The sequence below is a fragment of the Mustela erminea genome, chromosome 11 (genome assembly GCF_009829155.1).
Source record: "Mustela erminea isolate mMusErm1 chromosome 11, mMusErm1.Pri, whole genome shotgun sequence".
NCBI classification, from domain to species: Eukaryota; Metazoa; Chordata; class Mammalia; order Carnivora; family Mustelidae; genus Mustela; species Mustela erminea.
This window is the reverse complement of record NC_045624.1, coordinates 82,185,747-82,203,027: the sequence shown is the minus strand read 5'-3', so window position 1 is coordinate 82,203,027 and position 17,281 is coordinate 82,185,747.

Here is a 17,281-nt window from a genome sequence, read left to right as displayed (position 1 = left end):
TGGGGATGCATTCATTACTCCTTCGAATTGTATTTTGTATCATTTGGGTAAATACCTAGCAGTGCAATTGCTGGATCATAAGGTGGTGGTGGTGGTGCTGGTGGTGGTTGTTTAACTTTTCGAGAAATCATTATTCTGGCATGGCTGCAACAGTTTGCATTCCCAAAAACAGTGCAAGAGGGTTCCCCTTTTCCACATCCTCACCCATACCTATTTCTTTTGTTGTTAATTTTAGACATTCTGACAGGTCTGAGGTGGTTTCTCATTGTAATTTAATTTTGCATTTCCCTGATGTTGAGTGATGATGAACATATTTTCATGTGTCTGTTAGCCATCTAGATGTTGCCTTTGGAAAGTGTCTTTTTTTTTTTAATGTGTTGAATTTGATAAGTTCTTTATATATTTTATATATTTTGGATAATTCTTTATCAGGTAGATCATTTCCAAATACCTTCTCCCAATCCATAAGTTTTCTTTTAGTTTGTTGATTGTTTCCTTTGCTGTGCAGAAGCTTTTTAGCTTGATTAAGTCCTGATAGTTCATTTTTGCTTTTGTTTCCCTTGCTTATGGTGATGTGATTAGTAAGAAGTTGCTACGGCTAAAGTCAAAGAGGTCTCTGACTGTGTTGTCTTCTAGGATTTTGATGGTTTCCTATCTCACATTTAGAATTTATTCTAGGTTTTGAATTTATTTTTGTAGAATGTATAAGAAAGTGGTATAATTTCATTCTTTTGCATGTTGCTGTCCACTTTTACCAACAGTGGTAGTCTTTTCCACTGGATATCGTTTCCTGCTTTGTCAACGATTAGTTGACCATATAGTTACAGGTTGATTTTCTGAGTTCTCTATTCTGTTCCATTGATCTATGTGTCTGTCTTTAAGCCAGTACCATGCCGGTTTGATGAGTACAGCTTTGTAATATAGCTTGAAATCCAGAATTGTGATGCCTCCTGCTTTGCTTTCCTTTTTCAGGATTGCTTTGGTTATTCAGGGTCTTCTGTGGTTCCATACAAACTTTAGAATTGTTATTCCAGCTCTGTGAAAAATGTGGTGGTATTTTGATAGGGATTGCATTAAATGTGCAGATTGTTTTAGGTAGAACAAATCAACAAAGTTTGTTCTTCCAATCCATGAGCATGGAATGTCTTTCCATTTCTTTGTGCCCTCTTTAATTTCTTTCATAACTATTACATAGCTTTCAGAGTACGGATCCTTCACTTCTTTAGTTAGGTTTATTCCTAAGTATCTTATGGGTTTTATTGCAATTGCAAATGGGATTAATTTCTTGATTTACTTTTCTTCTGCTTCATTATTAGTGTATAGAAATGCAACAGATTTCTGCACACTGATTTTCTATTCTACAACTTTACTGAATTCAATATTTTAACAATTTTTTTAAGATTTTCTGCATAGAATACCATATTGTCCACAAATGGTGAAAGTTTGTCTTCTTCCTTGTCAATTGGTATGCCTTTTATTTATTTTTTTTTTTTGTCTGATTACTGAGGCTAAGACTTCCAGTACTGTGTTAAATTGTAATGGTGAAAATGGACATCCTTGTTTTGTTCCTAACTGTAAAGAAAAGGCTCTCAATTCTTTCCCACTGAGGATGATATTAGCTATGGGTCTTACGTACATGATTGTTTTTGATGTTGAGGTATGTTCCATTTATCCCTCCTTTGTTTATTAAGAAGGGATCCTCTATTTTATCAAAGGCTTTTTCTGCACCTATTGACAGAATCCTATGATTCTTATCCTTTATTTTATTAATCTGGTGTATCATGTTGATTGATTTGTGGATATTGAACCAGGCCTGCAGCTGAGGAATAAATACCACTTGATTGTAGTGAATAATTCCTTTAATGCAATGTCAAATTCAATTTGTTATATTTTATTGAGAACTTTTACATGCATGTTCACCAGGGATATTGGTCTGTAATTCTTTTTAGTGGAGTCTTTTCCTGGTTGTGGAATCAAGGGAATGCTGGCTTTGTAGAAAGAGTTTGGAAGTGTTCCTTCCATTTCTGTATTTCGAACAGTTTGAGAAGAGGTTGACTCTTCTTCAAATGTTTGGTAGAATTCCCCTGGGAAGCCATCTGGCTCAGGACTTTTGTTTATTGGGAGATTCAATTTCTTTGGTGTTTATAAGTCTGTTCAAATTTTCTATTTCTTCCTGTTTCAGTTTCAGTAGTTTGTGGGTTTCCAGGAATTTTTCAGTTTCTTTCAGATTTCCCAGTTTGTTGACATAATTTTCATAGTAGTCTCTTATAACTGCTTTTATTTCTGTGGTGTTGTGATCTCTCTTTCATTTGTGATTTTCTCTCTTTGGGGCCTCTTTTTGATAAGTCTGGCTAGAGGTTTATCAGTTATCTAATTCTTTCAAAGAACCAGCTCTTAGTTTTGTTAATCTGTTCTACTAGTTTTTGTTTGTTTCTATATTTTGTTTATTTCTGATATAATCTTTATTATATCTTTTCTGCTGACTTTAGGCTTAATTTAATGTTCCTTTTCTAGCTCCTTTAGGTTTATGTCTAGGCTGTGTATTGGAGACTTTCCTTCCTTCTTGAGGTAGGACCGTATTGAAATATACTTCCCTCTTGGGACTGCTTTTGTTGCATCACAAATGTTTTGGACTGTCATTTTCATTTTCATTTGCTGCCATGTATTTTTTTTTTTAATTTCTTCTTTAATTTTCTGGTTAACCCATTCATTCTGTATTAGGACATTCTTTAACATCCATGTATTTGTAGTCTTTCCAAATTTTTTCTTGGAATGACTTCAAGTTTCATAGCATTGTGTTCCAAAAATATGCATGGCGTCATCTTGATCTTTTTGTACTTGTTGAGGGCTGATTTGTGACCCAGCATGTGATCTATTCTAGAGAATGTTTCATGTGCATTTGAAAAAGATGTGTATTCTGCTGCTTTAGGATGAAATGTTCTGAATATCTGTTAAGTCCCTCTGGTCCAGTGTGTCATTCAAAGCCATTGCTTCCTTGTTGATTATGTGCTTAGGTGATCTATCCATTGTTGTAAGTGTGGTGTTAAAGTTCCCTGCTGTTATTGTATGATTACCAGTGAATTTTTCTTTTATTTACTTGTTGTACAAACAGCACAAATAGGGGGAGCTACAGGCAGAGGGAGAGGGAGAAGTAGGATTCTTGCTGAGCAGGGAGCCAATGTAAGATTTGATCCCAGGACCCTGGGATTATGATCCAATCTGAAGACAAACGCTTAACCCACTGAGCCACCCAGGCACCCCATCAATGGGTTTATTTATATTTATTATTAATTGACTTAAATATTTGGGTGCTTCTAAGCTAGGTGCATAAATATTTGTAATTGTTAAGTTTTCTTGATGGTTAAGCTCCTTAATTATGATTTAATGCCCTTTTTAAAATCTCTTGTTATTGTCTTTGGTTTAAAATCTAATTTGTCTGATGTAAGTATGGTTACTTCAGCTTTATTATGGCATCTGGTAGCATGATAGATGGTTCTTCATCCCCTCACTTTCAAATGGCAGGTATAAAATGAGTCTCTTGTATGCAGCATAGAGATGGATCTTTTTTTTTCCTTTTCTTTGTTTTTTTTTTAACAATTCTGATACCCCATGTCTTTTGATTGGATCATTTAGTCTATTAACATTCAGAGTAGCTATTGAAAGATATGAAGATAGTGTTAGTGCGTTACCTGTAAACTTGGTGTTTCTGGTGATGTTCTCTGGTCCTTTCTAGTCATCATTGCTTTTGGTATTTTTCCCCACTTAGAGTCTCCCTCCATATTTCTTGCAGGGCTGGTTTAGTGGTCCCAAACTCCTTTAGTTTTGTCTGGGAAACTCTTTATCTTTCCTTCTATTTTGAATGACAGACTTGCCTGGATAAAGAATTCTTGGCTGCAATTATTTTCCATGTTGAATATATCCTGTCATTCTTCTGGCGTCTTAAGTATTTGTAGACAGATCTGCTGCAAACCTGACCTGTCTTCCCTTGTAGGTTAATGACTTTCTTCCCTTTGCCATTCTCAGGATTCTTTCTTTGTCCATCTATTTTGTGAATTTGACTATGATATGACTTGGTGATGTCAGCTTTTGTTGAATTTGATGCGAGTTCTCTGTGCTCTTGGATTTTGATGTCTGTATCCTTCCCCCATATTTGGGAAGTTTTATGCTATAATTTGAATAAACCTTCTGTCCCTTTTTCTCTCCATCTTCTGGGACTCCTATGATATAGATGTTATTTCATTTTAATGTCACTGAGTTCCCTAAGTCTATCTTTATGATCCATTACCTTTGTTTCCCTCTGCTTTTCAGCTTCATTATTTTCCATAATTTTATCTTCTTTATCACTAATTATTCCTCTACATCATCCATCCTTATTTTTATGGCATAGCTTGGTTTGCATCTTGGTTTTCAGTGTTTTTAATTTCAGCCTGAATTGATTTTAGTTTCCCTCTGCTTTTCAGCTTCATTATTTTCCATAATTTTATCTTCTTTACCACTAATTATTCCTCTACATCATCCATCCTTATTTTTATGGCATAGCTTGGTTTGCATCTTGGTTTTCAGTGTTTTTAATTTCAGCCTGAATTGATTTTAGTTTCCCTCTGCTTTTCAGCTTCATTATTTTCCATAATTTTATCTTCTTTACCACTAATTATTCCTCTACATCATCCATCCTTATTTTTATGGCATAGCTTGGTTTGCATCTTGGTTTTCAGTGTTTTTAATTTCAGCCTGAGTTGATTTTAGTTTGTTGGTTTGTTTTTTTTAATATCTCTGCAGTAAGGGGGTTCTCTAGTGTCTCCTAAGCTTTTTTTCAAGCCCAGCTAGTATCCTTATAATTGTTTCAAATTCTAACTTAGAGATCTTATTCATATCTGTATTGATTAAATCTCTGGCTGTTATTTCTTCTTCTTTCTTTTGCATCATATTCCTCCATTTTGTCATTTTGGAGGGGGGAAAAAACCCTAAAAATTATAACATGATTTAAAAATAAATACACATAGGAAGTTAGATCCTAGGTATGTTTTTGTTTCCTTCTTATAAGAAGCTTGATAGAACAAAGGGAGAAAGAAAAAAAATTAAAAACACACAATAAAAGTTAAAAAGTATTAAAAATTGCTCTTTCTGTATCCAAAAATATGAAACAAAACAATAAGAAAGACAAGGCAAAACAAAATGAAAAGAAACAACTAAACAACCAAAAAGACCTCAAAGGACACAAAATTCTGATTTGGTGTGGTTGAAGGGTTTGTACTGGTCTTCTGGGGAGAGGGGGCTGTTGCACTGATTCTCAGGTGGATGTTGGAGTGGATATGCACCGGTAGGGGAGAGGAAGGCAGGGCTTGGCATAGCTACTCCTTTCTCTACTTGGTGGTGCTGTTAAGCTCACTGGGGTGGATCAAGCTTATGGGTTCCTAGGGAAAATGGCTTTACTCTGTTCTCTCCTTTCCTGAGTGGGAAATATAAGCCACACTTCTTAGGTAAGCCCTCTTAAATGCAAACAATGCAAAGCCCTCCAAACAATGATCCCTCCTGCATCCCTGGTTTCCATCAGATCCCCACTGTCACCCTGTATCCAAGCTGTCCACCTGCCAAATGGTGCTGCATTCTGGTGTTTGATCTCAACAGTGGCTGTGTTTCAAAACCTGACACTGCAGAGACTCCCATAGCAGGGACTTGCATTGATTCTCTGGGGGAGGGTGGCCAGTGCCAGCTTGTCCCAGAAGACTGTTGCACAACCTCACAGTGGTTTCTAGTTTATGATGACTTGCAATACACAGCTGGCGCTAGGGTTTGCTGCCCTCAGCTGGCATCTTTGTTCCTCTACTGGTTAAGTAGGGGATAGCTCTATGGATCCTTCAGGGCCCTTTGCCTGCAGAGAGGCATATTGCCTCTCTCAAATGTGCTCCAAGCCGGGGAACCACTTCTCCCCATGTGATGCTGGGGATCTTTGCTGCCTGCTGCTGAGGTTTCACCCTACTCTAGCAACCAGAGCTCTCTTCAGTTCCCCCAGTGCAAACCTGCCAATGTCACAGACCTCTGAAATTTCAGACTTTGTGCTCTGCTGTTTATAGAAAATTGATGGTAGTGTAACCCTTTCCTTTTTCCCTCTACCGTCTGTGTTTTGTGTCTTTGTTTAAACTCTAATCTTAAGGTTCCTTCCCTGCTGCTGTATTGCTGTGGATGTGTGTAATTTTTATCCCTTTCCTATCATTGTGTGTAACCTGGATGTTCTGGATGTAAACACACTTGATTTCAAGGTAGACACTAGGGTCAAGGCCTCACCTCATTAGCTAAAAAGATGAATTCTGTGAGGTTCTTTGCGAGAGCTTAGTGAGGTGGGAGCTGAAATGAGAAGGAAGCAGATCCATGTTATCTTAGTCTTAAACCAAAATCATCTGTCCTTAAGCCAAATATCATCCAAACAAATGACCGACAACAAATCCAAATGGGCAGTAAAAGGGATAAAACTAAATATGAAATTGATTTTTAGTTATTGATGTAATTTGACTGTTTAACAGCTAGGTACAAGGGAAATGAGCTAGCAAATATGCTGAACAGTCTCCACTGTGGGGATACGAAAGCTATGAGAATCTTACAGATCACCTCCATCCCCAGAAAGCAATTATGTTGGATTCAGTTTCTGTCATTATTGCATGTACTTCCTTCCCTGCTCTGCCAACAATTCCTTATTGTTGGATACACTTAGAAGCTACAAATATTTCCTTGATAATCCCTTATCTGACAGACCAAAGCACAATAATCAAAACTAGGGTTATTTTGTATTTTAGAGGATCAATTTCTCAGTGTTAGGAGAAATCCTTAGATTAAGGTAGTGCTCCTATAACCTCAAAATTACATTAATCATTACTAGTTTGAATGGACAGTAGATGGAACATTCTGGCAATCTGGTTGCCAACAGGTAGTGATTGGGTTCTCTGCATGATAAATCAATATGTACCTGGATATATGATTGGGATTACAAAAGCATAAGTGTTACAGTTTAGAAAACAATTTATAATCAAATTTCAGACTCACTGAAATGCTTTAACAAATACTGAAGACTATTTTCTAAGGATTCATATAAAGGAGTCATATAAAGTAAAATGAGTTATTTTGTAATGAAGTATATTGCTATATTTATGACTGTGTATGAAAGGTTTATATAAAAATTATACTTTTTAAATCATAATAACATAATTATAATGAACAAGTTGAGTGGGTTCTAAAATAACAAGTGTGCATATTGTTCTAAAATTCATAATACTTAAAAGCTCTTAACAGTAGAACTGCCTTGGTCCCACCATATCAATATCATTCTCTTAAGGCAATTTATGAGATGACAGAGATGTATATTAAACTTTTCTCTTTGTATTAAAATACATATGTTCCTATTTTTAATAAGATATAATCCACATACTGCAAAATTCACTAATTAAAAGTACACAATTTGAGGTTTTTCCCTATCCACAACTCTATCACAAGATGAAACCCTCACCATTATTGAAACCCAGTAGATTTTCATCATCTCCCAGCTGCCCAGAAAATCCCATGCCCATTAAGCAGTCATGTCCCCCACCTCAATTAACCCCAGGCAGCTACTAATCTGTGTTCTGTGCATTTACCTATACTTGACATTGTTTATAAATAGAATCCTGACATATTTAACCTTTACTGCCACTGCCTGGCTCCTTCTTCTTAGTATGAGGTTTTCAAAGTTCATCCGTGTTTTATCAATACTGCATTCCTTTCTATTGCTGAAAAATATTCCATTATATGGATATGCTACATTTTATTTACCTATTAAGCCATTGATAGAATTTGAGCTGTTATCATTTTTTGCCATATAAGCAATGCTGCTGTGAAAATGGATGTACAACTTTCTGTGTAGGCATATATTTTCAATTCTCTTGGACATACCCCAAAAGTAGAGTGACTGGGTCATATGGAAATCTATGCTGAACTTTTTCTTGAAATCAAAGTAGAGTGGACATTCAATATTAGTTTCAGGTGTACAACACAACAATTTGACAATTATATACATGCAAAATACAACATTAAGTGTAGTTACCATTTGCTGTCATACAAAAGTATTACAGTATTATTAACAATAATCCCTATGCTGTGTTTTTCCATCCCTGTGATTTATTTATTTTATAAATGAAAGTTTGAGCCTCTTAATCCCCTAACCTTTTTCACCCATCAGTTTGTTCTCTGTATTTATGAGTCTGACTTTGTTTTGTTTTTCAGATGTCAGATATAAGTGAAATTATATGGCATTTGCAGTGCTCTGGATGACTTATTTCATGTAACATAATATGCTCTAGGTTCATCCATGTCATGCATGGCAAGATTGCATTCTTTTTTTTTTTTTTTTAAGATTTTATTTATTTATTTGACAGAGATTACAAGTAGGCAGAGAGGCAGTCAGAGAGAGAGGAGGAAGCAGGCTCCCTGCTGACCAGAGAGCCCGATGTGGGGCTCAATCCCAGGACCCCAGGATTATGACCTGAGCCGAAGGCAAAGGCTTTAACCCACTAAGCCACGCAGGCACTGATTGCATTCTTTTTTATGACTGAATATTACACTGAGTATAGAAATACCACATAATTTTTATCTACTCATCTATTGATGGACACTTAGGCTGCTGCCATATATTGCCTGTTGTGAATAATGCTGCAACAAACATACTGCACATATCTTACTGGGTAAGATATCTGATTGAATTACTGTTTTTGTTTTTTTCAAGTAAATACTCAGAAATGGAATTACTGGTTTCTACGGTATTTTTTCTTCTTTTACTTTTTTTAGGGACCATCCATACAGTTTTCCACAGTGGCTATACCAATTTACATTCCTAAAAACAGAACACAACTGTTCCTTTTCATCACATCCTTTTCACCACATTCACACAGCCAACACGTGTTCTTTCTTGTCTTTTGATGTCTAGTCATTCTGATAGGTGTGAGGTAAAATCTCACTGTGGTTTTTATACACATTTCCCTCATTAGAGATGTTGAAAACCTTTCATGTATCTTTTGGCCACTTGTATGTTTTTGAAGAAATGTCTGTCTGGGTCCTCTGCCCATTTTTCCATCAGATTATGTGACTTTTTTTTTTGGCATTTAGTTACAGGAGTGCTTTACACATTTCAGATAGTAACTCCTTAAACAATAAAGCATTTGCAGGTATCCTGCCCTGTTCACAAGGTTGCCATTTTAGTCTAGCCCATGGTTTTCTTCACTGTGCAAAAGATTTTCAGTTTGATATCTTAATTGTTCGTTTTTGCTTTTGTTTCTCTTGCCTAGATAGACTCGTTCAGAAAAATAAAGCCATGACTAAAGTCCAGGCGCTTACTGCCTATGTTTTCTTTTAAAATTTTTATTGTTTCGGGCCTCACATTGAGATCTTTAATCCATTTTGAGTTTATGTTCATATATGGCATAAGAAAATGGTCCAGTTTCATTCTTTTGCATGTATCTGTCCAGTTTTCCAGTACTGTTTATTGAAGAGACTCTTTGTCTCATTGTATATTCTTGCCTCCGTTGTCATAGATTACTTGACCATGTAAGCATGGCTATATGTATGGGTACCCTATCCTGTTCCTTTGATCTGTATATCTATTTTTGTGCCAATACCAAACTGTTTTGATTACTACTTTGTAGTGTACCCTGAAATCTGGGATGGTGCTACCACTGTCATATTTAATTTGTCAAGATTGCTTTGGCTATTCAAAGTCTTGTGATTCCATATAAATTTTGGCATCATTTGTTTTAGTTTTGTGAAATAATGCTGTTGGTGTTTTGATAGAGATTGCATTCAATCTGTAGATTGCTTTGAGTAGTAAGGACATTTTACACAATTTGAATTTTTCCCATCCATGAGTATCTTTAATTTGTTTGCATCATCTTCAATTTCTATAATGGATTTTTATAGTTGAAGAACTCTTAAATAAAAACATTTGGTCCATTTTGAGTTAATCTTCACATATGGTGTGAGGCAGGAATATAAGACTTCATTCTTGGCTTGTGGTTGTCTTGTCCTACCACTATTTGTTGAAAATATTATGTTCCCTCATTAAATTTTCTTGGGTTCTTTGTCAAAAATTGTTAAAATGTGGGGGTACCTGGGTGGCTCAGTGCCTTTGGCTCAGGTCATGATCCCAGGATCTGGAGATCAAGTCTTCTGAAGTCTTCAGGTTCCCTGTTTATTGGAAAGTGTGCTTCTCCCCCTACATATGTTCCCTCCCAGCCCCCATCAACCCTGGCCTGCTCCCTTGATCTCTCTATTTCAAATAAATAAAATCTTTTAAAAAAATTACTGTAATTTAGAAGCATTCATATAGTATTTTAGGTTCTGGCATATAACTTTAGAAATATGACATCAATTTTATATATATTTGGTTATATTTGGTTATTTTCTCTTTCTGGACACTTATAGAAAACACATTATTAAATTGTTTGGATTGTACTATCAATGCTTTGGCGTAGGAATTTGTATGCTCCTATGTTAGGCCTTTGTTCTGACATTCAAGTGGTGGCAATTTTAAAATATATCTGCAAATATTTGACACTACTCCAACACAGAGATGGAGGTCTATGTCCTATCTTGTTGAATTCATCTTTTTATTCATGACTTGCTTATAGCTGATACATACATTTCAAAATATGTTATGTAACCTTCCAAGAGTAGGTTGTAAAAGTGATGAAACTTCCACCTGGCCTTCTGATGCACCCACATTGATGTCTTGAGCACAATGTAAAACACCTGACTACCTTGTAACTTTTACTCTATGGGGAAGGCCAGGCCACCTAGAGAGACCAGATGTAGTTCATATAGATCCAATTGAGGTCACAGCTGCAAGACCGCATCAGTTGTGAGACATATGAGTGAAGATGGTTTCAAATGGATCTCCATCATTCAATCACCCCTAGCCATTGACTATTCCCAGCTGAGGGCCCAGAAACTGTAGCAGAGACAAGGCACTCTCAGTACTCCCTCTCCAAATTTTAATATCTTTTAATTTTAATTAAAATTACAGTTAATATGCCATGTAATATTAGTTTTGGCTGTATGATACAGTGATTCAACACTTCCATACAACACCTAGTACTCACCATATATGCACTCCTTAATCCCCATCACCTATTTATCCCGTCCCCACTACTGATCTCCCCTCTGGTAACAATGTTTGTTCTTTATAGTTAAGAGTCTGTTGGTTTGCCTCTCACCACAACCCCTTTCTTTGTTTTGTTTCTTAAATGCTACATATGAGTGAAATCATATGGTATTTGTCTTTCACTGACTGTTTTCATTTAGCATAATACTCTCCAGCTCTATCTACATCTTTGTAAAAGGCAGGATTTTATTCTTTTTTATGGCTGAGTAATATTGATTATATGTATGTCACATCTTCTTTATCATCAGTCAACAGTCATTTGGGCTCTCTCCATAATTTGGCTATCGTACATGATGCTGCTATAAACATTGGGCATGTATCCCTTCAAATAGAAACTTCTTTATAGATATGTCCCTTGAGGCAAGTCAAACAAAAGCAAAAAAACTATTGGGACTTCAGCAAAATAAAAAGCTTCCACATAGCAGAAGAAACAACCAAAAAAACCTAAAAGGCAACGTACAGAACAGGAGAACATATTTGCAAAAGATGTATCCGATAAAAGGTTATCCAAAGGTATCCAAAATCATAAAGAAGCTATCAAACTCAACACCCAAAAAAACAAGTAATCCAATTTAAAAATGGGCAGAAGACATGAATAGAAACTTTTCCAAATAAGACCTACAGATGGCCAGCAGACATGAAAAGATGCTCAATAAAACCAGTCATCAGGGAAATAAAAATCAAAACTACAATGGTATGTCACCTCACATCTGTCAGAATGACTAAAATCAACAACACAAGAAGCAGGTATTGGTGAGGATCTGGAGAAAGGGGAACCCTCTTGTAGTGTTTTCAGGAATGCAAACTGGTGCAGCCACTCTGGTTAAGAGTATGGAAGTTTCTCAAAAAGTTAAAAAAAAAAAATTAGACCTACACTATGATTCAGCAATTGCAGTACTAGGTATTTACCTGTCCAAATTTTAAACCCAAAACTGTGAGCGTGATTAAAGGATTATTTAAAGCAGCTAAATTTTAGGGTGTATGACAGTAATGATTATTTCTATTAATATAAATAATATAATATTTAACATAACCAAACTTTTGTGATATCCAGTACTATACTCTGTCATTGATAGGTGCTTTTATTTTCTTTGTACTGTACTTAGAAATTGCTTTTATTTTCTTTGTGCTGTATTTAAAAACTGCTTTCATTTTCTTTGTACTATATTTAAAAACTATATATATAATATCACCTGTTTCATATCTTAAATCGTATCTGTATTTCAAAATCTGTGAATGTAGGTTTATATTTTTTTTCCTAGTGAGGTTGGAATCTAGGAGTTAATGGAGGTAAAGGAGGAACTGGGCAATTCTTGGACTCACAATGCTTTGAGCCTGACTAGTAAATTAATTACAATACTTTCTGTTGACAATACACTTGGGGAATTTATGTTGATCTACTCTCAGGGCTGACTTCCCAAGAGAATGCAAGTCAATTATGGTTCAAGCTCTTCCTGTCTCATTAGCTATTTGAATAATAATAATATATTTGAATGATGGCCCAGGAGACTAGAATTAGGAACTGCTTGTCTCAGTCCCAAATGAGCTTTTAGTAAGATAATCCTAAGTGTCCATTATTAGTTCAAGCTGTGCCATGACTGACTCGTGGAAGTTCTATTCAATTCCAGAAAAGCTGGTTGGATACAGAGCTTTATTTCTTTTTAATAAACATCCAATTCTATTAGACATCTGCAGCTTAGCAAATTTTCAAATCATCAAAACTGCTTCTATATCAAGAGATGTAAGTGATATGTCAGTTTTGCTCATTGTCAGCTTATAAACATAACTACCTTGTCTTTAAAAAATTGAATTTTAGAGATCTTTTTCAAAATGACTATTTCTCTGTAACCAAAATTAACACTTAGTGCAAAATTAGGATGCATGAGATGTAGGTCAATCTATAAAATTCCACAAATGATGATGACCTAGGTTATTGTTTAAGTAAGTTGTTGAAGGGAAATTATTATTTTAAAGACTGTTTTCCAAATGTTTGAGAAAAAAATGCTAAAACATTACACAGTATGACTGAAATAGAATACATAAAAGAAAAACATAAACCATGCAGTAACCGTGTAAACAGTAGTCCCAGAAAAAATAGGATGGCTCTTTTATAAGTTGTAATTTTAAGTATCTGTAAAAGTGAAGCTAAGAAACAAAATCAGTTAGCCTTTGAATTAATCTTTATTACACTCTAGAGAATAGTAGATAAAAGATAAAAAAAACCAGCAATATTTCCTATTCCCAAGGGAGGTGTTTCCTATGTGATTTCTACTCCATTTTGGTAATGTGTTTGCCAACTTGAAGACAGTCATTCCTTCCTTGTCATAAAAGCTCGCTCTCATCCTGTGAAATGCTTTCTCACTAGCTGGAACATTAACCCTTCGTCTGAGAAACCTCAATTCATAGATACCATGAACATAATCATCCTCTAGTTGTATCTAAATCATTAAATTCTTTCTATCATGTATTAATACAAAATGTTCTTATGGAAACACTAATACTAGAAAGGCCTAGATTTCTTATGAAGAGATATCTGTTTATTTTTTTCCTATAGAATTTATGCACACTTAATGTATGTTATATATTTTTTCTTAGTATCTGATACAGATGATACTGGATTTTATGAGTTGATAGATTGCCCATGCATGTGAAGTGACTAGATTATAGATGAATTGACTATCCTGGCTTATTTGTTGATAGATGGGGATTAGCATATTAGCAGTGACCTCTGTTGATTAATATTGATCAGCACAGAAACTATAAAATGTGGCATATCTTTTGCAGTGACCAAGTGAAAACCTAACTGGAGTGAACATACCTCATTGTGAGCATAAAGTTCCCAATGAAAATGTAGATAGAATTATTTTAGAAAAGATTAGCATTGGGATGCCTGGATGGCTCAGTCAGTTAAGAGTCTGCCTTTGGGGACATATGGGTCATTCAGGCAGTTGAGCATCTGCCTTTGGCTCAGGTCATGATCCCACAGTCTTGGGATCAAGCCCCACATCAGGCTCCCTGCTCAGCAGGGAGTATGCTTCTCCCTCTCCTTCTGCCCTTATTCCCTGCTTGTGTGCTCTCATTCTCTCTCTCTCTCATATAAATAAAATTAAAAAAAAAAAAAGAGTCTTCCTTTGGCTCAGGTATGATCTCAGGGTCCTGGGATCGAGCCTTCTGGGTTGGGCTCTCCACTCCGCTCAGTGGGGACTCTGCTTGTCCCTCTGCCCTCCTCCTGCTTGTGTGCTTGTGCACATGCATGCTCCCTCTTATATAAATAAAACCTTTCCAAAAACAAACAAACTAAAGGATTAGCATTATCATTCTATGGTAAAATATATTTAACTCATCTTTCTGGTGGCCTATCTTTGGATGCTGTCTGTAAACACATTGAGGTTATTTCAATTACTTTTAAAGATGAAGAAATTTTACCTATAAATGTTTTAAATAGATCCCTAATGGGAAACATTCCATCATAACCAATAGCACCCCCATCTGTTCTTATAGTTTGAAGACAAATATCTTGGCCTATGTAAGCCTGTGTTTTCTCCTGTTAATTCAAGAATCTATTCTCATTAAAATAACTTGCTGTATGTATTACTACTAGACTTTGGCTCCTTGAATATTCTGAAAGCAGGCTGCCTGTTAAAATATGTTGACAATTCTCTCTAATTGTGCAGATTCTATGGACCAAGCTGTGTTCCTGCATAATTTGTATGTTGAAGCTCTTAACCACTCCTGTGACTGTCTCTAGAGACAGGATTTTTAGGAAGTAATTCAGTTTATATGAGGTCAGGAAGGTAGAACCCTAATTTGATAGGATGATGGCCTTATAAGAAGAGGAAGAAATCTCTTCATCACTCCCCTTCTCCTTTTTCTCTGCTTCCCTCCTCCCTCTCCATCCCCAAGTCACATAAGGACTTAACAGGAAGGTGTAGGTGGCTCTTTGCAAGCCAGGAAGAGAGCTGTCACCGGAAACTGAATCCTGCCAAACTTTGAACTTGGACTTTCTAGCCTCTAGAGATGTGAGAAAATAAATTTCTGCTGTTTAAACCACTCAGTCTATGGTATTTCATTGTGGCAACCTGAGATGACTAATACAGCAGTTTATAATTAGTGTGTTTTGATAGAAGATCTGCTGGCACATTGAACAAGCTGCATCACGAATTTTAAAACAAACTGATTAATTATGAATTGTATTTAATTGGACAATAGTTACAGACAAAAATCAACACCTTCTTACAATTATAGGATGAAAATATCTTTTAAAATATCACTGCTATATTTAACAAAGGTTTTAAAATGCTGTGCTTACTAGGTGTATGTCTACAGCATCTATAATGGCAGTTTCAAATCTTTGTTTGATAACTATAGAATAATTAAGATACCTCCTACTTCTTGAGGACATATCTCCTAGGCAATGGTCACATTATTTAAATCTCTTATTAGATACTATTTTTCCCTTTTCACAAATGATGAAATTGACCATGGGCATGCAAATGAGAATATAGAGATTACACTTAATTCATTTAAGACCATGGTACCCAATGCTACACTTTCACCATAGATACACATACCTGCCACATAAAACATATGTTTATGAGATAATGCTGAAGATACCATGCCAGTTTGTTCTTTGTTCTCTTTCTATAGATGATGTTTAGACCATTTTCTCTCCATGAATATATTTTTTTCATTTCAAACAGAGAATTTTTCAAGACAAGAGCTTTCTTGCTGATAATCACTTTATAGTTTTTTCATCCTTGAGTTAATATTCAGGGTTTGATTGAATACTTCGGTCATTTTTTGCAAGGGGCTAAACTTAGTCCTTAGAAAGTTTCAAACTACAGGGATGCCTGGATGGCTCAGCTGGTTAGGCATCTAACTCTTGGCTTTAGCTCAGGTCACAATCTCAGGGTCCTGGGGTTGAACCCTGCAATGGGTCTGTGCTCAGCATGGAGTCTTCTTGAAGATTTTCTCCCTCTCCTCCAGCCCCGGCCCCTTAAAAAAAAAAAAACTTAAAAAAAAAAAAAAAAAAAAAAAAAAAGCCTTCAACATACAATTTATTCTGAGAGTGACCACAATTTCAGTTTTGAAAATTTTGAAAATGCTTTACTCTCTACCTATAGAGAAAAAAGATTAAAAAAAAAAAAAAAGTGGGAGAGAACCATCTGTCTCTGTATGCCAGGAAATACCCAGAACAAATCAAGTATGTCTCTCTTTTTCTTAGATTGTCTATCTCAGTTGGCTCAGGCTTCAGAGAGTTTATGAACATTTGTGGGAGACACCAGTGGGCAGAAAAATGACCCATAGAAACCCTTTTAAGGATAACTTCCTGTCTATATAGCTTTTCCTGGACCATTAAAATGGAAAGGAGGTAGTGAGAGTCATGGACTCAGCAAATTCTCCCACGGACCTTAGAAAAGGAAAGAGAGCCAAACTGCTGAGATATACATTAGCAGGAAGCAAATGTTGAAATGGTAGCACTTTCCGGTGCTTTCTGCCACAAATACCTGGTCCTCATTATTTCAGACCTCAGCTTCTTAGCTAAAACAGGCTGTTGCCATATTTTCTCCAAGTCCAGTGTTTATATATGTCACAAAACATATATTAAACCAGCAAATCCAAACACAAACTCATCATATAAACAATCAGATGTCTGTCATCCTATAACAATATTTTAAATATAATATTGACATAAAGATAATAATTCTTCCTAGGGGATAAAATGTATTATTCTTAGGAGCTGGTTATGATAAGGACCTGTAGAAAGCATTCCTTGAGGGTAGGATATCTATGAGAGAGTTAGAGTGGTAGCTGTATGAACAGTTGAGTCAGAGTAGGTTTCCCAGACCCCTGACTTACTCTGTAGACATGATCCATATGCCTAACCCATGGCCATCTTAAGGAAATTCAGCAAGAAAAGAGACAATTTAAAAGAGTAGAAAGCAGGCAGTTAAGGTACAAATAAAAAAGAGAATAGGTACCAATAGATGAGAGTGTTTAAAGAATAATCTGATTTCAAAAAATTGGAAATCAGACAAATAAAAATGTAATTAAAAGATAATTATAAAAGAATATTAAAAGGAAAAGTTTATATGTAAAAAT